General features: G+C 50.1%; 1 long non-coding RNA gene and 1 other non-coding gene across 2 annotated transcripts in view; both read right to left on the reverse strand.

Annotated features, from left to right (window-relative positions):
• LOC141999412 (uncharacterized) overlaps positions 1–21,438 on the reverse strand; it is a 34,430-nt gene that overhangs the window by 1,895 nt on the left and 11,097 nt on the right. The gene's annotated exons all lie outside the window — the stretch shown is intronic.
• Positions 15,228–15,418, reverse strand: LOC141999649 (U2 spliceosomal RNA). Its single transcript, XR_012642041.1, has one exon. It is a non-coding gene; the product is annotated as a U2 spliceosomal RNA (small nuclear RNA).

A 21,438-nucleotide genomic window follows, 5' to 3' on the forward strand; every position in this document is an offset into this window, starting at 1 on the left:
TTGTATTCTTCTCCCCACCCAGCGTATGTTCCATGGATCTTGATTTGTGAGACCATGTGAAGGCACTGGGTGTCCTGCTGTACCCAGAGGTCCCCGTCCTGATTTTTTTTTTTCTCAAACCTACTATAAAAATTCTAACTCATGATACTTACCGTCTCGTTCTTAGGCTGTGGCTTGGGACAGGCCACTTAACGAGGGTGGGAGCCTGCAGCGTGAAGATTAAGCTCATCCACAGGAGCTTTGTGATGAGCGTACATGATCTAGTGCTTGTGGCAGGCTTTCCCACTGTGAAGTGCTCCTCGCTACTCTTCCATTCAACTCTCTTTTTGCGGGGATCGATTTACCCCTGTCAGGCACTCAGTGAGAGAGCTCCTCGCTACTCTTCCATTCAACTCTCTTTTTGCGGGGATCGATTTACCCCTGTAAGGCACTCAGTGAGAGAGTAAACTAGGTTCACCGGGGGAAGGAGACCAAAGCCCTGAGGTAAGTGGGAAAGCGGGATACCGGGAGGAAGCACAGGCAGGAATGTCTGTGAGGGGAGGGCTCCTGCCTCATACTGGGAATGAGGGGCGATCAACAGGTTATCTCAAGTGCTTATATACAAATGCACAAAGCCTTGGAAACAAGCAGGGAGAACTGGAGGTCCTGGTGATGTCAAGGAACTATGACGTGATTGGAATAACAGAGACTTGGTGGGATAACTCACATGACTGGAGTACAGTCATGGATGGTTATAAACTGTTCAGGAAGGACAGGCAGGGCAGAAAAGGTGGGGGAGTAGCACTGTATGTAAGGGAGCAGTATGACTGCTCAGAGCTCCGGTACGAAACTGGAAAAACCTGAGTGTCTCTGGATTAAGTTTAGAAGTGTGTGCAACAAGAGTGATGTAGTGGTGGGAGTCTGCTATAGACCACCGGACCAGGGGGATGAGGTGGATGAGGCTTTCTTCCGGCAACTCACGGAAGCTACTAGATCGCATGCCCTGATTCTCATGGGTGACTTTAATTTTCCTGATATCTGCTGGGAGAACAATACAGCGGTGCACAGACTATCCAGGAAGTTTTTGGAAAGCGTAGGGGACAATTTTCTGGCGCAAGTGCTAGGGGAGCCAACTAGGGGGGGCGCTTTTCTTGACCTGCTGCTCACAAACCGGGTAGAATTAGTGGGGGAAGCAAAAGTGGATGGGAATCTGGGAGGCAGTGACCATGAGTTGGTTGAGTTCAGGATCCTGACGCAGGGAAGAAAGGTAAGCAGCAGGATACGGACCCTGGACTTCAGGAAAGCAGACTTCGACTCCCTCAGGGAGCGGATGGGTAGGATCCCCTGGGGGACTAACATGAAGGGGAAAGGAGTCCAGGAGAGCTGGCTGTATTTCAAGGAATCCCTGTTGAGGTTACAGGGACAAACCATCCCGATGAGTCGAAAGAATAGTAAACATGGCAAGCGACCAGCTTGGCTTAATGGTGAAATCCTAGCGGATCTTAAACATAAAAAAGAAGCTTACAAGAAGTGGAAGGTTGGACATATGACCAGGGAAGAGTATAAAAATATTGCTCGGGCATGTAGGAAAGATATCAGGAGGGCCAAATCGCACCTGGAGCTGCAGCTAGCAAGAGATGTCAAGAGTAACAAGAAGGGTTTCTTCAGGTATGTTGGCAACAAGAAGAAAGCCAAGGAAAGTGTGGGCCCCTTACTGAATGAGGGAGGCAACCTAGTGACAGAGGATGTGGAAAAAGCTAATGTACTCAATGCTTTTTTTGCCTCTGTTTTCACTAACAAGGTCAGCTCCCAGACTGCTGCGCTGGGCATCACAGAATGGGGAAGAGATGGCCAGCCCTCTGTGGAGATAGAGGTGGTTAGGGACTATTTAGAAAAGCTGGACGTGCACAAGTCCATGGGGCCGGACGAGTTACATCCGAGAGTGCTGAAGGAATTGGCGGCTGTGATTGCAGAGCCCTTGGCCATTATCTTTGAAAACTCGTGGCGAACGGGGGAAGTCCCGGATGACTGGAAAAAGGCTAATGTAGTGCCAATCTTTAAAAAAGGGAAGAAGGAGGATCCTGGGAACTACAGGCCGGTCAGCCTCACCTCAGTCCCTGGAAAAATCATGGAGCAGGTCCTCAAAGAATCAATCCTGAAGCACTTACATGAGAGGAAGGTGATCAGGAACAGTCAGCATGGATTCACCAAGGGAAGGTCATGCCTGACTAATCTAATCGCCTTTTATGATGAGATTACTGGTTCTGTGGATGAAGGGAAAGCAGTGGATGTATTGTTTCTTGACTTTAGCAAAGCTTTTGACACGGTCTCCCACAGTATTCTTGTCAGCAAGTTAAGGAAGTATGGGCTAGATGAATGCACTATAAGGTGGGTAGAAAGCTGGCTAGATTGTCGGGCTCAACGGGTAGTGATAAATGGCTCCATGTCTAGTTGGCAGCCGGTGTCAAGTGGAGTGCCCCAGGGGTCGGTCCTGGGGCCGGTTTTGTTCAATATCTTCATAAATGATCTGGAGGATGGTGTGGATTGCACTCTCAGCAAATTTGCAGATGATACTAAACTGGGAGGAGTGGTAGATACGCTGGAGGGGAGGGATAGGATACAGAAGGACCTAGACAAATTGGAGGATTGGGCCAAAAGAAATCTGATGAGGTTCAATAAGGATAAGTGCAGGGTCCTGCACTTAGGATGGAAGAATCCAATGCACCGCTACAGACTAGGGACCGAATGGCTAGGCAGCAGTTCTGCGGAAAAGGACCTAGGGGTGACAGTGGACGAGAAGCTGGATATGAGTCAACAGTGTGCCCTTGTTGCCAAGAAGGCCAATGGCATTTTGGGATGTATAAGTAGGGGCATAGCGAGCAGATCGAGGGATGTGATCGTTCCCCTCTATTCGACACTGGTGAGGCCTCATCTGGAGTACTGTGTCCAGTTTTGGGCCCCACACTACAAGAAGGATGTGGATAAATTGGAGAGAGTCCAGCGAAGGGCAACAAAAATGATTAGGGGTCTAGAGCACATGACTTATGAAGAGAGGCTGAGGGAGCTGGGATTGTTTAGTCTGCAGAAGAGAAGAATGAGGGGGGATTTGATAGCTGCTTTCAACTACCTGAAAGGGGGTTCCAAAGAGGATGGCTCTAGACTGTTCTCAATGGTAGCAGATGACAGAACGAGGAGTAATGGTCTCAAGTTGCAATGGGGGAGGTTTAGATTGGATATTAGGAAAAACTTTTTCACTAAAAGGGTGGTGAAACACTGGAATGCGTTACCTAGGGAGGTGGTAGAATCTCCTTCCTTAGAGGTTTTTAAGGTCAGGCTTGACAAAGCCCTGGCTGGGATGATTTAACTGGGAATTGGTCCTGCTTCGAGTAGGGGGTTGGACTAGATGACCTTCTGGGGTCCCTTCCAACCCTGATATTCTATGATTCTATGATTCCTTCCCCCGCCCTTGCAGTTGTTTATTTTTCTACCAAGCTTTGAAATCCGGACCAGCAGGTGGCGCCATCGCTCCACAGCCGACCCTAGAGAGGGGAAAGCGAAGTCTGCTCTGCAGGCTGAGCAGAGCCGGCTGTTGGGACCCACAGGGCATGCAGTCGCCGGGCTCCTCTGACCGGCATCGTAGCTATAAGCATAGTACCTGTTCCAGCACCACGCCCCCACGCAGACTCTATTCCAAATAAAATCAGCTTGGGTCCCCCAAATTACGACTCTGCTTGGATGAAAAGCGTCTTCTTCCATCTCCGGTTTTCCATGTACTACCCAGGGATGGCATCCTCCAGGGTCCTCTCCAGCATAGTTCTCGCTCTCGGAGCGATGATGGTGCGCTCGGTGTTCTTGACCCGTGGCAGCAGGACTCCCAGCTCCCGACGTTCCTCACACCACATCAAGTAGCTGCCGATACGCTTTTCCAGCTGTTGTGTTGCATTGCAGGCACGAGTCCAAAGTGGAGCAAAGACTCCACCGTCGTCTCTTCCAAATACGGCTCCCAGGCGACCTCTTGGCTGGAAGGGGCCACGGCGATTGGCTTCCCGATGATGTCACGCACAGCACTCGCCACAAGGTTCCTCACCGTAGCATCCAGGCACATCGAAAGATGGAATGCGCAAGTGATTGCCGCAGCGTCAGACAGATCACCCCTTCGAGGGATGTTGGTGCCTCCCTACCTGTGCTCGTTACTAGCCCTCCAGGGGAGTTACAGCCTCTTCTTCGCCAGCTGCCTTATGGAGCTGTTTGCCTTGTTGAGAGGTACCTTTGCCACAGCAGTTAGCACCAGGAAACCACGATCTGTATTTTTCAGGAGTTGTCGTACCAAATGCTCTCCTTTCCTGGGGCTCTACTGTGTGTCTTCATGCGTCTGTCACTATTTCCTGTGCTGTAAAGTCAACTTCTTCCAGCGCCTCTTCATGGCCGAGCTGGGGCAGGGGCGAAAAGCATCTTGAACGCTGCGTATCATTCGGGACTACACGGTCAAACACAGCCATGGAGTATGAGAAGAGTCTCTCGGATGGGATGGCACAGTAGGATGAGGGCCCGTCCGAGGAGCTCCCTCATAGCCTTAGGACGGTTTGACCATTATTGCTTCTGAATCCTGGAATCTGCTGTCAGATCATAGCGGTGACTCAGGTGTTTCTTCTCCCGGCTTCCTGGTTGTAGTTCTATCTAGACGCAGGGGCTCTGTGAGAATTCGCTGTGTTCCCCTGATTTCCATTCTTCCCCGATGGAATTTCTGCAGACAGGTCTTAAGTGAGCCTGTCTACAAGGCGGTCAAAGTCATTGAAGGATTCTATCCCCCATCCCACTCAACTCCCTCAGAGCTACAGCCAGGAAGAGATGGTCCAACAACTTACTGCATGGTTTGCCACGTTGTAGCAGTCTGCCGCCAGCCTGTAGGCCAGGTAATCATACATCCTACGTTCAGTGCAATAAACTGGATAGCCCCCACTCTGTTGCTGGACTTCTGCCTGCATTCTCTTTTTAAAAAGAAAAAAGAAAAGGAGTACTTGTGGCACCTTAGATACTAACCAGTTTATTTGAGCATGAGCTTTCGTGAGCTACAGCTCACTTCATCAGATGCATAGCATATCGTGGAAACTGCAGAAGACATTATATACACACAGAGACCATGAAACAAAACTTCCTCCCACCCCACTCAGCAGGAGAGTGGGGTGGGAGGAAGTTTTGTTTCATGGTCTCTGTGTGTATATAATGTCTTCTGCAGTTTCCACGATATGCTATGCATCTGATGAAGTGAGCTGTAGCTCACGAAAGCTCATGCTCAAATAAACTGGTTAGTCTCTAAGGTGCCACAAGTACTCCTTTTCTTTTTTCTTTTTACGAATACAGACTAATACGGCTGTTACTCTGAAACCTGTCATTCTCTTTTTACTCCTGCAGCTCTTTCCTTCCTTCTTGTTTTTTTGTTTTTGTTTTTATCAGGGGGGGTTTATTTACTTAAACTTCATTAACATTCTTTAAACTTATCTTCTCCTCCCCCTCCCCGCCCACTCCCCTCTAATCTCCCTCAAAACTTTCCTGTTCCCTAGTTCCCTGGTCCCTTAGGAGCAGGCTTTTAAAAACCTTGTTCTCCCTGAGGAGCCCCACCCACCAATTAAGAGTTAGCACCCACCAAAGGGCTTGGCCATCAAAGCCTCCTTAAGAAGCTCTCAACTTGCCTAGCAGGCCTCTAGGCTCAGCACAGGGTCCCTCAAAGGAACAGACCACACTATATACTTCCGTCAAGCAGCAAGCACACAGCGGACAAGCTACGGACCATAGGTGCTGACTCTGCGGGTGCTCAGCACCTAGGAGCCAGAGCTTCAGTGTAGAATGTGATCAGTTCTGTGTCGCGAAAAACTTCTGCCCTTTGGGCAGGGAGTTTGTTTGTAAACAGAGGAAGGGTGATTAATTACAAGCCTTTTGTAATCTTAAATTAAGTTAAGGATGGCTAGATCATGAAAGCATTCCCAGGCGCTCCAGTAAAAGATAGGAAACAAAGGGTAGGAATAAATGGTCCATTTCCAGAATGGAGAGAAGTAAATAGTGGTGTCCCTGAGGGGCTTGTACTGGGACCCAGTCAACAGATTCATAAATGATCTGGGAAAAGGGGTGAACAGCGAGGTGGCAAAATTTGCAGATGATACAAGAAACTACTCAAGATAGTTAAGTCCCAGGCAGACTGCAAAGAGCGACAAAAGGATCTCACAAAACTGGGTGACCTGGCAACAAAATTGCAGATGAAATTTAATGTTAAATGCAAAGTAATGCACCTGGCAAAATATAATCCCAACTATATATCCAAAATGGTGGTGCCTAAATTAGCTGCTACCCATCAAGAAAGATCTCGGAGTCATTTGCAGTACTCCGGAAGCACTGTGTTTCCAGCGTACTGCAAATGTATAAGAAGCCTTCTCACTGTGCCTCTATCATCCTGAACTCATTCTTCAGCTTCAGAAGACTTCAGAATTCTCTCCAGTCATCAATGGGACAGACGCAACTGAATAACGTAGCTGGCCTTAACATGCATCAAAACAATACCAAGGGACCTAGATGTAAATAAGATTGCTGACCGTTTCATCCAGAAAGCGACAGTGATCCATTATGTCTTTAAACTGGGACGTTAGTGAAGACCACTTTTAAGTAATTGCAATGATTTTAATCTACTGTAATTCAGAATAGTGTAGTTCAAAACAACTTAATGTTTAAAATAGTAAAGATAACAATGACACATTCAGTAACTAGAATAGGATAGACGTGTGCAGTATAAATGCTGACAATGGCTTCTCCCCAAAACTGGCAGAGTGCCCCCTTCACCCTCTCTCCCCAAGCGCACACACACACCTCTTCCAAAGCATCCACCAGTCAGCACCTATGCTACAGACAACAAACTCACCCCAAGGGTCACGTAGTCACTCTTCCTTCACCTGGAGAACTCCCTCGCAGAGCTCTCCTGTTCCCTAGCTCCTCTGGTCGCTTAGGAGCAGGCTTTTTAGAGACTCGTCCTCCATGATTAGCCCCAGCCCCGAGTGAAGGGTTGGCAGGTCCTACAGGGATGGGGGGGGGGGGGGGATGAAAGCCTCGAGAACATGCTCTCAGCCTTGCATTGCAGTCTGCTAGGCTCAGCACAGGCTCCCTCAAACAAACCAAGCACACCACACACACACACACACACACACACACACACACACACACAGACCACAAACTCACCCCACGGGCTAAAAGTTTCTTGTTCCCAAGCGTCTCTCATCCCTTAGGAGCAGGCTTTTTAAAGACTCGTTCTCCCTGAGGAGCCCCAAACCCTGCTAAGAGATGATGGATGCTAAAGGGCTTGGCCATCAAAGCCTCCTTAAGAAGCTCTCAACTTTCCTAGCAGGCCACTAGGCTCAGCACAAGTTCCCTCAAATGAACAGACCACACTATATCCTTCATTGAAGTAGCAACCACACTACACTACACCACACACACACACACACACAGAGAGAGAACAAACTCACCCCAAGGGTCATGGACCTGCTCCTCCTTCATCTGGTGACCTGCCTTGCAAAACTCACATTAGCTGCTCCTGTTCTCTAACTTCTCTCCTCCCTTAGGAGAGGGCTTTTTAAAGCCTTGTTCTCCCTGAATAGCCCCACCCCCTGGTTAGGGGTTGATGGGTGGTAAAGGGCTTGGGGATGAAAGCCTCCTTATGCAGCTCTCCACTTGCATAGCAGGCCCCATCCATGCCCTGACAAGGTGTGAACTGCCTCTCTGTTCTTGGAGAGCTTTTGCATGGGCTTTCTTTAAGCAAGGAGGATACATTTTCAGCCTCATAACTATATACATGAAATTATAACCATACTGTAACAATTACTGTAACAATGACTGTAACAATTTAATAATTTTATTAAGATGAAATGTCACCAACAACCATGCTCAGTGCATTATGAGCCTTCTGAAGGCACCCAACATGACAAACTTTGCATTACATACCACACAATCATTTTCTAAAGATGAACCTGGTGTGTAGGATGTTCCCCCGAGGTAGAGCGCATCACACCTCCCCTCTTAGTTTACTGATCTCAAAGGTAGTTTGTTGTTATAGTTCTCTTGGCATCCAGCCATTAAGGCCATGAGGCAGCGTGCCTCAGTTTCCCCATTCACACACCGCAAACCAGGTGTTTTTTTATGGTTTCTCTGCTGTGATAAAGTTTAAACCTGTTTATAGGTATTAATTGAAAAGTAGCATTCTCAAAAGGTTTAACATCTGTGTTGAAATTCTTATCCCCAAAACTTGATATTAATACCAAAATTTTTATCACAGATGGGTGTTTACAAGTATCTTTTTGAAACCACACCCCTCTGTTCAGTTAGTGTAGTTTGAGGTTAGTTTGTTCATTACCCATGGTGTCCTTTGACTCTCCCATGTAATCAGTCACAGGCTTCTCTTTCCCTCCAGTGTTTCCCTTTGTGTGGGCTCTTAATTTAATCCTATTTCTGGCATTTTGATACCTCAGGCTCTGGCAAGATAAGGGTCCAGGGGGATCCTGCACATTGGCTGGCCCTTTGGGGAGCGGTCTCCCAACCCCAGGACTGTACATATGTAGGCAATCCAGCTCCCCTTTCCGGGTTACCCTGTGTTTCCCCTTCCCTGCTCCCAGAGGGCTCTGATCACAGAATATCAGGGTTGGAAGGGATCTAGTCCAACCCCCTGCTCACAGCAGGACCAGTCCCCAATTTTTGCCCCAGATCCCTAAATGGACTGAACTCACAACGCTGAGTTTAGCAGGCCAATGCTCAAACCACTGCACTCTCCCTCCCCCCTGCGATCCCCGCTCTCTGGGCTAGCTGTGTTTACCCTTTGACCAGCTGCACCTCTTCCCAGCAGCTTTCCCATATCTGCTCCCCGTCTCCCAGCAGCCTGGGGAAACACCCCACTCTCTGTCAGCTGGATCATTTGTGTTCTGGCCAAGGACCACCGGGAAATTTCCTGGTCTCAACTCACCTGCTGTTACTGGAGCTGCATCCTGATGTGAAGGGACACAGTTACTTTCCAAAAGTTCATGCCCCTTTCGCTGCACAGAATGCTTAGGGCTTTTTAGAGACTCGTCCTCCACGATTAGCCCCAGCCCCGAAGTGAAGTGGCAGGCACCAGTCTCCTCCAGCAGAAGACCCTAACCCCACTACCCTGCCGCAGGGCAGAAACCCTGAGCTCCCTGCCCCCAGTACGGATCCTGGAGCTCCACATTTCCCTCCACCCCCAATGTGTGGAGATCGGGCAGGGGGAAAACGTGGAGCTCCAGGATCCTGCTGAGTGGGGTGGGAGGAAGTTTTGTTTCATGGTCTCTGTGTGTATATAATGTCTTCTGCAGTTTCCACGATATGCTATGCATCCGATGAAGTGAGCTGTAGCTCACGAAAGCTCATGCTCAAATAAACTGGTTAGTATCTAAGGTGCCACAAGTACTCCTTTTCTTTTTTCTTTTTAAAAAGAGAATGCAGGCAGAAGTCCAGCAACAGAGTGGGGGCTATCCAGTTTATTGCACTGAACGTAGGATGTATGATTACCTGGCCTACAGGCTGGCGGCAGACTGCTACAACATGGCAAACCATGCAGTAAGTTGTTGGACCATCTCTTCCTGGCTGTAGCTCTGAGGGAGTTGAGTGGGATGGGGGATAGAATCCTTCAATGACTTTGACCGCCTTGTAGACAGGCTCACTAAAGACCTGTCTGCAGAAATTCCATCGGGGAAGAATGGAAATCAGGGGAACACAGCGAATTCTCACAGAGCCCCTGCGTCTAGATAGAACTACAACCAGGAAGCCGGGAGAAGAAACACCTGAGTCACCGCTATGATCTGACAGCAGATTCCAGGATTCAGAAGCAATAATGGTCAAACCGTCCTAAGGCTATGAGGGAGCTCCTCGGACGGGCCCTCATCCTACTGTGCCATCCCATCCGAGAGACTCTTCTCATACTCCATGGCTGTGTTTGACCGTGTAGTCCCGAATGATACGCAGCGTTCAAGATGCTTTTCGCCCCTGCCCCAGCTCGGCCATGAAGAGGCGCTGGAAGAAGTTGACTTTACAGCACAGGAAATAGTGACAGACGCATGAAGACACACAGTAGAGCCCCAGGAAAGGAGAGCATTTGGTACGACAACTCCTGAAAAATACAGATCGTGGTTTCCTGGTGCTAACTGCTGTGGCAAAGGTACCTCTCAACAAGGCAAACAGCTCCACAAGGCAGCTGGCGAAGAAGAGGCTGTAACTCCCCTGGAGGGCTAGTAACGAGCACAGGTAGGGAGGCACCAACATCCCTCGAAGGGGTGATCTGTCTGACGCTGCGGCGATCACTTGCGCATTCCATCTTTCGATGTGCCTGGATGCTACGGTGAGGAACCTTGTGGCGAGTGCTGTGCGTGACATCATCGGGAAGCCAATCGCCGTGGCCCCTTCCAGCCAAGAGGTCGCCTGGGAGCCGTATTTGGAAGAGACGACGGTGGAGTCTTTGCTCCACTTTGGACTCGTGCCTGCAATGCAACACAACAGCTGGAAAAGCGTATCGGCAGCTACTTGATGTGGTGTGAGGAACGTCGGGAGCTGGGAGTCCTGCTGCCATGGGTCAAGAACACCGAGGGTACCATCATCGCTCCGAGAGCGAGAACTATGCTGGAGAGGACCCTGGAGGATGCCATCCCTGGGTAGTACATGGAAAACCGGAGATGGAAGAAGACGCTTTTCATCCAAGCAGAGTCGTAATTTGGGGGACCCAAGCTGATTTTATTTGGAATAGAGTCTGCGTGGGGGCGTGGTGCTGGAACAGGTACTATGCTTATAGCTACGATGCCGGTCAGAGGAGCCCGGCGACTGCACGCCCTGTGGGTCCCAACAGCCGGCTCTGCTCAGCCTGCAGAGCAGACTTCGCTTTCCCCTCTCTAGGGTCGGCTGTGGAGCGATGGCGCCACCTGCTGGTCCGGATTTCAAAGCTTGGTAGAAAAATAAACAACTGCAAGGGCGGGGGAAGGAATCATAGAATCATAGAATATCAGGGTTGGAAGGGACCCCAGAAGGTCATCTAGTCCAACCCCCTACTCGAAGCAGGACCAATTCCCAGTTAAATCATCCCAGCCAGGGCTTTGTCAAGCCTGACCTTAAAAACCTCTAAGGAAGGAGATTCTACCACCTCCCTAGGTAACGCATTCCAGTGTTTCACCACCCTTTTAGTGAAAGTTTTTCCTAATATCCAATCTAAACCTCCCCCATTGCAACTTGAGACCATTACTCCTCGTTCTGTCATCTGCTACCATTGAGAACAGTCTAGAGCCATCCTCTTTGGAACCCCCTTTCAGGTAGTTGAAAGCAGCTATCAAATCCCCCCTCATTCTTCTCTTCTGCAGACTAAACAATCCCAGCTCCCTCAGCCTCTCTTCATAAGTCATGTGCTCTAGACCCCTAATCATTTTTGTTGCCCTTCGCTGGACTCTCTCCAATTTATCCACATCCTTCTTGTAGTGTGGGGCCCAAAACTGGACACAGTACTCCAGATGAGGCCTCACCAGTGTCGAATAGAGGGGAACGATCACATCCCTCGATCTGCTCGCTATGCCCCTACTTATACATCCCAAAATGCCATTGGCCTTCTTGGCAACAAGGGCACACTGTTGACTCATATCCAGCTTCTCGTCCACTGTCACCCCTAGGTCCTTTTCCGCAGAACTGCTGCCTAGCCATTCGGTCCCTAGTCTGTAGCGGTGCATTGGATTCTTCCATCCTAAGTGCAGGACCCTGCACTTATCCTTATTGAACCTCATCAGATTTCTTTTGGCCCAATCCTCCAATTTGTCTAGGTCCTTCTGTATCCTATCCCTCCCCTCCAGCGTATCTACCACTCCTCCCAGTTTAGTATCATCTGCAAATTTGCTGAGAGTGCAATCCACACCATCCTCCAGATCATTTATGAAGATATTGAACAAAACCGGCCCCAGGACCGACCCCTGGGGCACTCCACTTGACACCGGCTGCCAACTAGACATGGAGCCATTTATCACTACCCGTTGAGCCCGACAATCTAGCCAGCTTTCTACCCACCTTATAGTGCATTCATCTAGCCCATACTTCCTTAACTTGCTGACAAGAATACTGTGGGAGACCGTGTCAAAAGCTTTGCTAAAGTCAAGAAACAATACATCCACTGCTTTCCCTTCATCCACAGAACCAGTAATCTCATCATAAAAGGCGATTAGATTAGTCAGGCATGACCTTCCCTTGGTGAATCCATGCTGACTGTTCCTGATCACCTTCCTCTCATGTAAGTGCTTCAGGATTGATTCTTTGAGGACCTGCTCCATGATTTTTCCAGGGACTGAGGTGAGGCTGACCGGCCTGTAGTTCCCAGGATCCTCCTTCTTCCCTTTTTTAAAGATTGGCACTACATTAGCCTTTTTCCAGTCATCCGGGACTTCCCCCGTTCGCCACGAGTTTTCAAAGATAATGGCCAAGGGCTCTGCAATCACAGCCGCCAATTCCTTCAGCACTCTCGGATGTAACTCGTCCGGCCCCATGGACTTGTGCACGTCCAGCTTTTCTAAATAGTCCCTAACCACCTCTATCTCCACAGAGGGCTGGCCATCTCTTCCCCATTCTGTGATGCCCAGCGCAGCAGTCTGGGAGCTGACCTTGTTAGTGAAAACAGAGGCAAAAAAAGCATTGAGTACATTAGCTTTTTCCACATCCTCTGTCACTAGGTTGCCTCCCTCATTCAGTAAGGGGCCCACACTTTCCTTGGCTTTCTTCTTGTTGCCAACATACCTGAAGAAACCCTTCTTGTTACTCTTGACATCTCTTGCTAGCTGCAGCTCCAGGTGCGATTTGGCCCTCCTGATATCTTTCCTACATGCCCGAGCAATATTTTTATACTCTTCCCTGGTCATATGTCCAACCTTCCACTTCTTGTAAGCTTCTTTTTTATGTTTAAGATCCGCTAGGATTTCACCATTAAGCCAAGCTGGTCGCTTGCCATGTTTACTATTCTTTCGACTCATCGGGATGGTTTGTCCCTGTAACCTCAACAGGGATTCCTTGAAATACAGCCAGCTCTCCTGGACTCCTTTCCCCTTCATGTTAGTCCCCCAGGGGATCCTACCCATCCGCTCCCTGAGGGAGTCGAAGTCTGCTTTCCTGAAGTCCAGGGTCCGTATCCTGCTGCTTACCTTTCTTCCCTGCGTCAGGATCCTGAACTCAACCAACTCATGGTCACTGCCTCCCAGATTCCCATCCACTTTTGCTTCCCCCACTAATTCTACCCGGTTTGTGAGCAGCAGGTCAAGAAAAGCGCCCCCCCTAGTTGGCTCCCCTAGCACTTGCGCCAGAAAATTGTCCCCTACGCTTTCCAAAAACTTCCTGGATAGTCTGTGCACCGCTGTATTGTTCTCCCAGCAGATATCAGGAAAATTAAAGTCACCCATGAGAATCAGGGCATGCGATCTAGTAGCTTCCGTGAGTTGCCGGAAGAAAGCCTCATCCACCTCATCCCCCTGGTCCGGTGGTCTATAGCAGACTCCCACCACTACATCACTCTTGTTGCACACACTTCTAAACTTAATCCAGAGACACTCAGGTTTTTCCAGTTTCGTACCGGAGCTCTGAGCAGTCATACTGCTCCCTTACATACAGTGCTACTCCCCCACCTTTTCTGCCCTGCCTGTCCTTCCTGAACAGTTTATAACCATCCATGACTGTACTCCAGTCATGTGAGTTATCCCACCAAGTCTCTGTTATTCCAATCACGTCATAGTTCCTTGACATCACCAGGACCTCCAGTTCTCCCTGCTTGTTTCCAAGGCTTTGTGCATTTGTATATAAGCACTTGAGATAACCTGTTGATCGCCCCTCATTCCCAGTATGAGGCAGGAGCCCTCCCCTCACAGACATTCCTGCCTGTGCTTCCTCCCGGTATCCCGCTTTCCCACTTACCTCAGGGCTTTGGTCTCCTTCCCCCGGTGAACCTAGTTTACTCTCTCACTGAGTGCCTTACAGGGGTAAATCGATCCCCGCAAAAAGAGAGTTGAATGGAAGAGTAGCGAGGAGCTCTCTCACTGAGTGCCTGACAGGGGTAAATCGATCCCCGCAAAAAGAGAGTTGAATGGAAGAGTAGCGAGGAGCACTTCACGGTGGGAAAGCCTGCCACAAGCACTAGATCATGTACGCTCATCACAAAGCTCCTGTGGATGAGCTTAATCTTCACGCTGCAGGCTCCCACCCTCGTTAAGTGGCCTGTCCCAAGCCACAGCCTAAGAACGAGACGGTAAGTATCATGAGTTAGAATTTTTATAGTAGGTTTGAGAAAAAAAAAAATCAGGACGGGGACCTCTGGGTACAGCAGGACACCCAGTGCCTTCACATGGTCTCACAAATCAAGATCCATGGAACATACGCTGGGTGGGGAGAAGAATACAACCAAGTCTAATTAATTCACACAGTTGTTTAATCCAGGTTCTAAAAAGTAAGTATCACTTCATCAGATGCATGGAGTGAAAAATACAGGAGGCAGGTATAAATATACAGCACATGAAAACATGGGAGTTGCCTTATCAAGTGTGTGTGGGTGGGCGGGGGAGGGGAGGGTAAGTGCTAACGAGGCCAATTCAATCAGGGGTGGATGTGGCCCATTCCCAACAGTTGACAAGAAGATGTGAGTGAGTATCAACAGAGGGAAAATTACATTTTGGAGTGAGCCAGCCACTCCCAGTCTTTATTCAGGCCTAATGTGATGGTGTCAAGTTTGCAAATTAATTCCAGTTCTGCAGTTTCTCGTTGAAGTCTGTTTTGAAGTTTTTGTTTTTGAAGAATGGCCGCTTTTAAGTCTGTTTGTTGAGTGTCCAGGGAGATTGAAGTGCTCTCTCCTACTGGTTTATGAGTGTTAGAATTCTTGATGTCTGATTTGTGTCCATTTTATTCTTTTGCGTAGAGACATTCCGGTTTGGCCTATGTACATGGGAGAGGGGCACTGAAATCAAGTTCACGCAAGTTAATAAGGAAGGTAGGATACAATCTGGGGTGAGGCTTAAGGCACATAGCGGTTACAAGGCTCACGAGATACATACATAGTATGTAACCAGCATAGACCCAGATTGGGGTGTGGGAGTTCTTAAAGCATCAGTGATATGCCACCCATAGAATATAGTGAGAATCCAAGTCAGTATTGGGTGTACCACATTCAACTAATTCTATTTTTTAACCACCATAGTCTCCCCAAGGGGAGGTGCACTGTTCCTGGAGGTACTGCAATACCAGGTCGATGCGTGGAGTGGATGGAGCAAGCTCCTATTCCATCTCCCTGTTCCAAAAATCCATTTAATATATAGTCCTCAGATAGAGGACGTATCAGATATTAAACTGATAAGAACAGATACTACACTTGATCTTAGCCAAAAGGCCGAGAAGCGATAACGATATGCTGAAAAACGAGACAGCCCTACCTCCGCCACAGCTTTCTACGTCACCATGAGGAGCTCCCAGACAGGGACCAAATGCCCTCAATGAGACTTTGACAACTAGGAAACTCTAAGTGACAATCGCTCCCCCTAAATGACTCCAATGTAATAATTCAAGCAAGAACTCAACACACAATTCTGCTCAAGGACCGAGAATTCTTTCAGTCTGGTTACTTGGGTTCATCTCGCTGCTTTCCCCGGCTGCTGCCGCATACTCCTAAATTGCATAAACCCACCCACTTCCTGTGACGTACTCAGTCACTGTTAACTCTTGCAGCAAAACAGATCAAAGAAAATGTGAGCAAGCGCTATCCGGCCGGGGTGGCCAAACTGCAGGCGGCTCTTTTACAGTCACAGTGCGGATCCTGGAGCTGCACATTTCCCCCTGCCCGTTCTCCACCTACCACAGACTGGGGACGGGGAGCTCAGGGCTTCTGCCCTGCGGCAGAGTAGTGGGGCTAGGGGCTTCTGCTAGAGGAGACTGGTGCCTGCCCCTTTCGCTGCACAGAATGCTTAGGGCAGATTGCTTTTCTTGCAGCATTTTCTAGGCAGACTTTTCTCTCTTCGTGTTCACTTCGGTCTCCCCAAGGACCACTCATTTATCTTGAGAAAACACAGAGGACACACACAGTGACAACAAGCGAAAGAGAGAATGGTAATCTTTAGACAGGCGTGGAGAGAGTGAGAAAATCTAGCCTATAGTCAAGCAAATATAATAACTGCCTATAAATCTTATATGCACCTAGTTTGAAATAACTTGCTCACCAAGTACTCAGGATATTTTGATATAGATAGATCTAGATCTTCCTTCGCTTCTCTCAAAACCCTCTATTTATCCTTTCGTCAGCACTCTGATATTTACTGTGAAGTTTCCCAAAACTGATGGAGGGAAGCCAAAACAAATGTATCCTCCTCAAGATCCGCTCGACTCAAGTCCATAAGACGATCGCCTGCAAGCTCAGGCACGTGAAACGTGGATGGCTCAGGAAGCAGAAAGCGGCGTGCGCACTAAAATACACAATTGTACGGATGTACAGATCAGAAGAAAGAAAACACACACGAACACTTAAGAAAACGAAGAAAAACAGGAACGAAGGCACTATACGACTCAGCGTGCTGGACCGTAAACCAAAGACGGCGCCCTTCCGGGTATTACCAGCCAAGGGGGACGCTACACATGACCTCACTCCTAGGACGAGTCCCGTACGAGTATGAGCTTGGCAGGATTGCTTCCTGACACTGCCGTCTCTGACCTCACATTTCCCCCCGGTTTTTATTGGGGGAGAGGTTATTTATTTAAATAAGCTCTGAAGGCACGGTCAGAATTTTACCAGTAGCAGCTGGCCGACAAAACGCTGCCTTAGGAGACTGACAGCAGACTTACTTGCAGAAATACTAATTTTACAAGTGCAATTCCCCCTCCCCCCCTTCCCTCAGCCCTGGCCTTGCACCTGTCAATAATGAACAATTAGTAAAGGGTAAGGGTTTTTGTCTAGCCAGATGTGTATATTTGTCATATGTGAACGAAAATCTCCTCTTTTTCCCTTATCTCCTTTATTTATCAACCGATTTTGATAAAATTTGAAATGGAGTCAGTTTTTTCTTTTTTAGAGGCCTCTCATATTGCGAGGCCTTAAGCTGTACCTTTGTTAGCTTATGCCTTAAACCGGCCCTGGCCCCTGTGCTCTACGGTAGCCCCAATGCTCTTTTTTCTGCTCTCACATAACTATCTCAGACAGACAATCAGGCTTGCCTAAGGTACTTACTTTCTTGCAGTACCAGCCCAGTGCCTTGCTGACTCTTGTCTCTGTAAGGCAGGGAAGCAGGGTGCTTCTGAGTATGGGAGGGGCTGAGACTAGCTCCTTTCCAGCAGAAGGCCAGGTGCCCTCAGGCACAGGGGCAGGAGAGGTGTTGTCAGTCATTAAGGAAACTGTCCCAGTTGTTAGCTGGCAGAGTTCTGCAGCTGAAGGAGGGGGCCCAGAGGAGGAAACTGGGGAAGGAATAGTGGGGGCACAGGAGTGTCTCCTCCCTAGTCACTTGGGGCAGGATGCTTAGGACACTAGGAGGATGGCTGGGTCAGCATCCCTGCACCCAGGCACTCAGCCTGTGACCCAGGTTTTGAGAAGGACCTGTGTAACTGACTTCCTGGAGGGGAGCAGTCACACAGCTGACTTCTCAGGGACAGAGAGAGGGGTGGCGGAGGGTACCCCAATCCAGGTCCCAAGTTTTGAAGATGCTATTTCTGATAAGATTTTTGGAAAGTAACTGTGTCCCTTTACATTAGGATGCAGCTCCAGTAACAGCAGGGGAGTTGAGACCAGGAAATTTCCCGGTGGTCCTTGGCCAGAACACAAATGACCCAGCTGACAGAGAGGGGGGTGTTGGGGAGCAGATATGGGAAAGCTGCTGGGAAGAGGTGCAGCTGGTCAAAGGGTAAACACAGCTAGCCCAGAGAGCGGGGATCGCAGGGGGGAGGGAGAGCACAGTGGTTTGAGCATTGGCCTGCTAAACTCAGCGTTGTGAGTTCAGTCCATTTAGGGATCTGGGGCAAAAATTGGGGATTGGTCCTGCTGTGAGCAGGGGGTTGGACTAGATCCCTTCCAACCCTGATATTCTGTGATCAGAGCCCTCTGGGAGCAGGGAAGGGGAAACACAGGGTAACCCGGAAAGAGGAGCTGGATTGCCTACATATGTACAGTCCTGGGGTTGGGAGACCGCTCCCCAAAGGGCCAGCCAATGTGCAGGATCCCCCTGGACCCTTATCTTGCCAGAGCCTGAGGTATCAAAATGCCAGAAATAGGATTAAATTAAGAGCCCACACAAAGGGAAACACTGGAGGGAAAGAGAAGCCTGTGACTGATTACATGGGAGAGTCAAAGGCCACCATGGGTAATGATCAAACTAACCTCAAACTACACTAACTGAACAGAGGGGTGTGGTTTCAAAAAGATACTTGTAAACACCCATCTGTGATAAAAATTTTGGTATTAATATCAAGTTTTGGGGATAAGAATTTCAACACAGATGTTAAACCTTTTGAGAATGCTACTTTTCAATTAATACCTGTAAACAGGTTTAAACTTTATCACAGCAGAGAAACCATAAAAAAACGCCTGGTTTGCGGTGTGTGAATGGGGAAACTGAGGCACGCTGCCTCATGGCCTTAATGGCTGGATGCCAAGAGAACTATAACAACAAACTACCTTTGAGATCAGTAAACTAAGAGGGGAGGTGTGATGCTCTGTACCTCGGGGGAACATCCTACACACCAGGTTCATCTTTAGAAAATGATTGTGTGGTATGCAATGCAAAGCTTGTCATGTTGGGTGCCTTCGGAAGGCCAGCCCTTCCAGGCCGCCTGAGCCACACCACCCGGGGCGCCAGTCGTGATTTAAAGGGCCTGGGGTTCCTGCCGCAGTAGCAGCAGCCCCAGGCCCTCTTAAATGGCCGGCCCTGGGACAGCTGCTCCCTTTGCCCCCTCCCACCCCCGTTGGCGGCTTGGCGCGGGGGGAGGGAAGGGGGAAGAAGGGTTCGTACCGGTAGGGGCGCCAACGGGGAAGGCGCAGGGACGTTAAAGCACTGTTGCGGCAGCGCTTTAAGGGCCGTCCTTTGCCGTGGCAGCGCTTTAACGTCGCCGCCCCTTCTCTCTTCTCTTCTCTTCCCCCCTCACCCGTCGGCGGCCCTGCCAGTGCTGACCCCACCAGCAGGGCCGTCGACGGGGGAGGCAAAAGCAGCAAGCAGCGCTTCAATGTGGGCTGCGTACGGGCTGGTACCGGCTTCTTACCGGTACCCCGTACTGGCCCGTACCGGCTCACTTTCACCCCCGCCCGGGGACCGACTCCAGCACTGTTTGAGGCTGGGTCTCTCCCTCGGCCCCGCCTTCCACCCCCGGGCACTCTTCGCCACCACCGGCAGCGGGGCGGCTTCCTGCCTGCTCGCTCCACATGGCTGCCGGCCCCGGTCTGTGGCCCCTGGGCGGAGTGAGCAGGGTCTGTCCACACACGCTCCTTCTGCCCCAAGCGCCCCTGTGGCCAATAGGAAGCTGCAGGGGCAGAGCCTGGGGGTAGCAGCGCGTGGAGGCCGCCCCTGGCCCAGGAGCCCCAGGTAAGCACCTCACACCCCCACCCTCTCCCTCTGCACCTCCTCCCACGTCCTGTGACGTACTCCATGACTGTTAAGTCTGGCAGCAAAACAGATCAAAGAAGATGTGTGCAAGCGCTATCTGGCGGGGTGGGGGGGCAAACCACACACGGCTCTTTTACAGTTACGGTGCGGATCCTGGAGCTCCCCATCCCCCCCGCCCGTTCTCCACCTACCAGACTGGGGGGAGCTCGGGGCGTCTGCCCTGCGGCAGGGTAGCGGGGCTACGGGCTTCTGCCGAAGGAGACCGGCGCCTGCTGAGAGCGGGGGGCCCCTCCCTTCAGCTCCCAGGATTTAGCTCTGCCGGGAGAAACAGCAGCCAACAGCTGGGGGCGGCCAGGCGGGGGCCTCTGCTTCCCTGGCTTGGGGAGAGGCAGCAGCTCTCCCTGCGGCTCCCGGCCGCTGCCTCTCCCCAAGAGTGAACCCTCCCGGAGCAGTCACAGGACGTCCGAGCGCGGCCACGGCCAAGGACGGTCCTTAACGCGCTGTCGCGGCAGTGACTGTAACGTCGCTGCCCCTCCCTGTTGGCTACTGCGGCAGGAACCCCAGGCCCTTTAAATCGCCACCGGCGCCCCGGGTGGTGTGGCTCAGGCGGCCTGGAAGGGCTGGCTGGAGGATGCTGACCCCCCCAGGCCCGCCCCTTCCGGGGGCCGGACCTGGCCCCAGCCCCCATACAGGTAAGTCTGCAGAGTTACTGTCACCCCTGGCCAGGAATATTCCTGGTGCCCAGGCACTACGGTCCCATAGAACTCCCCGCCTATGCGCACTATATACTTCAGTAAGCACCCCCCCCCCAAACACACACAATCCCCAAAACAATACCAAGGGACCTAGATGTAAATAAGATTGCTGACAGTTTCATCCAGAAAGCGACAGTGATCCATAATGTCTTTAAACTGGGACGTTAGTGAAGACCGCTTTTAAGTAATTGAAATGATTTTAATCTACTGTAATTCATAATAATGTAATTATGTAGTTCAAAACAATTTAATACTTAAAATAGTAAAGATAACAATGAGAGACACGTTCAGTAACTAGAATAGGATAGACGTGTGCAGTATAAATGCTGACAATTGCTTCCCCCAAAACTGGCAGAGTGGCCCCTTCACCCTCCCTCCCCAAGCGCACACACACACACCCCTCTTCCAAAGCACCCACCAGTCAGTGCCTGTGCTACAGACAACAAACTCACCCCAAGGGTCACGTAGTCACTCCTCCTTCACCTGGAGAACTCCCTCGCAGAGCTCTCCTGTTCCCTAGCTGCTCTGGTCGCTTAGGAGCAGGCTTTTTAGAGACTCGTTCTCCACGATTAGCCCCAGCCCCGAGTGAAGGGTTGGCAGGTCCTACAGGGATGGGGGGATGAAAGCCTCAAGAACATGCTCTCAGCCTTGCATTGCAGTCCACTAGGCTCAATACAGGCTCCCTCAAACAAACCAAGCACACCACACACACACACACACACACACACAGACCACAAACTCACCCCATGGGCTAAAAGTTTCCTGTTCCCAAGTGTCTCTCATCCCTTAGGAGCAGGCTTTTTAAAGACTCGTTCTCCCTGAGGAGCCCCAAACCCTGCTAAGGGTTGATGGATGCTCAAGGGCTTGGCCATCACAGCCTCCTTAAAAAGAAAAGGAGTACTTGTGGCACCTTAGAGACTAACCAATTTATTTGAGCATGAGCTTTCGTGAGCTACAGCTCACTTCATCGGATGCAGGTCTCAACTTTCCTAACAGGCTGCTAGGCTCAGCACAAGTTCCCTCAAACGAACAGACCACACTATATCCTTCACTGAAGCAGCAACCACACTCCACCACACACACATACCACAGAG

This window comes from Natator depressus, chromosome 15, assembly GCF_965152275.1.
Source record: "Natator depressus isolate rNatDep1 chromosome 15, rNatDep2.hap1, whole genome shotgun sequence".
Taxonomy (NCBI): Eukaryota; Metazoa; Chordata; order Testudines; family Cheloniidae; genus Natator; species Natator depressus.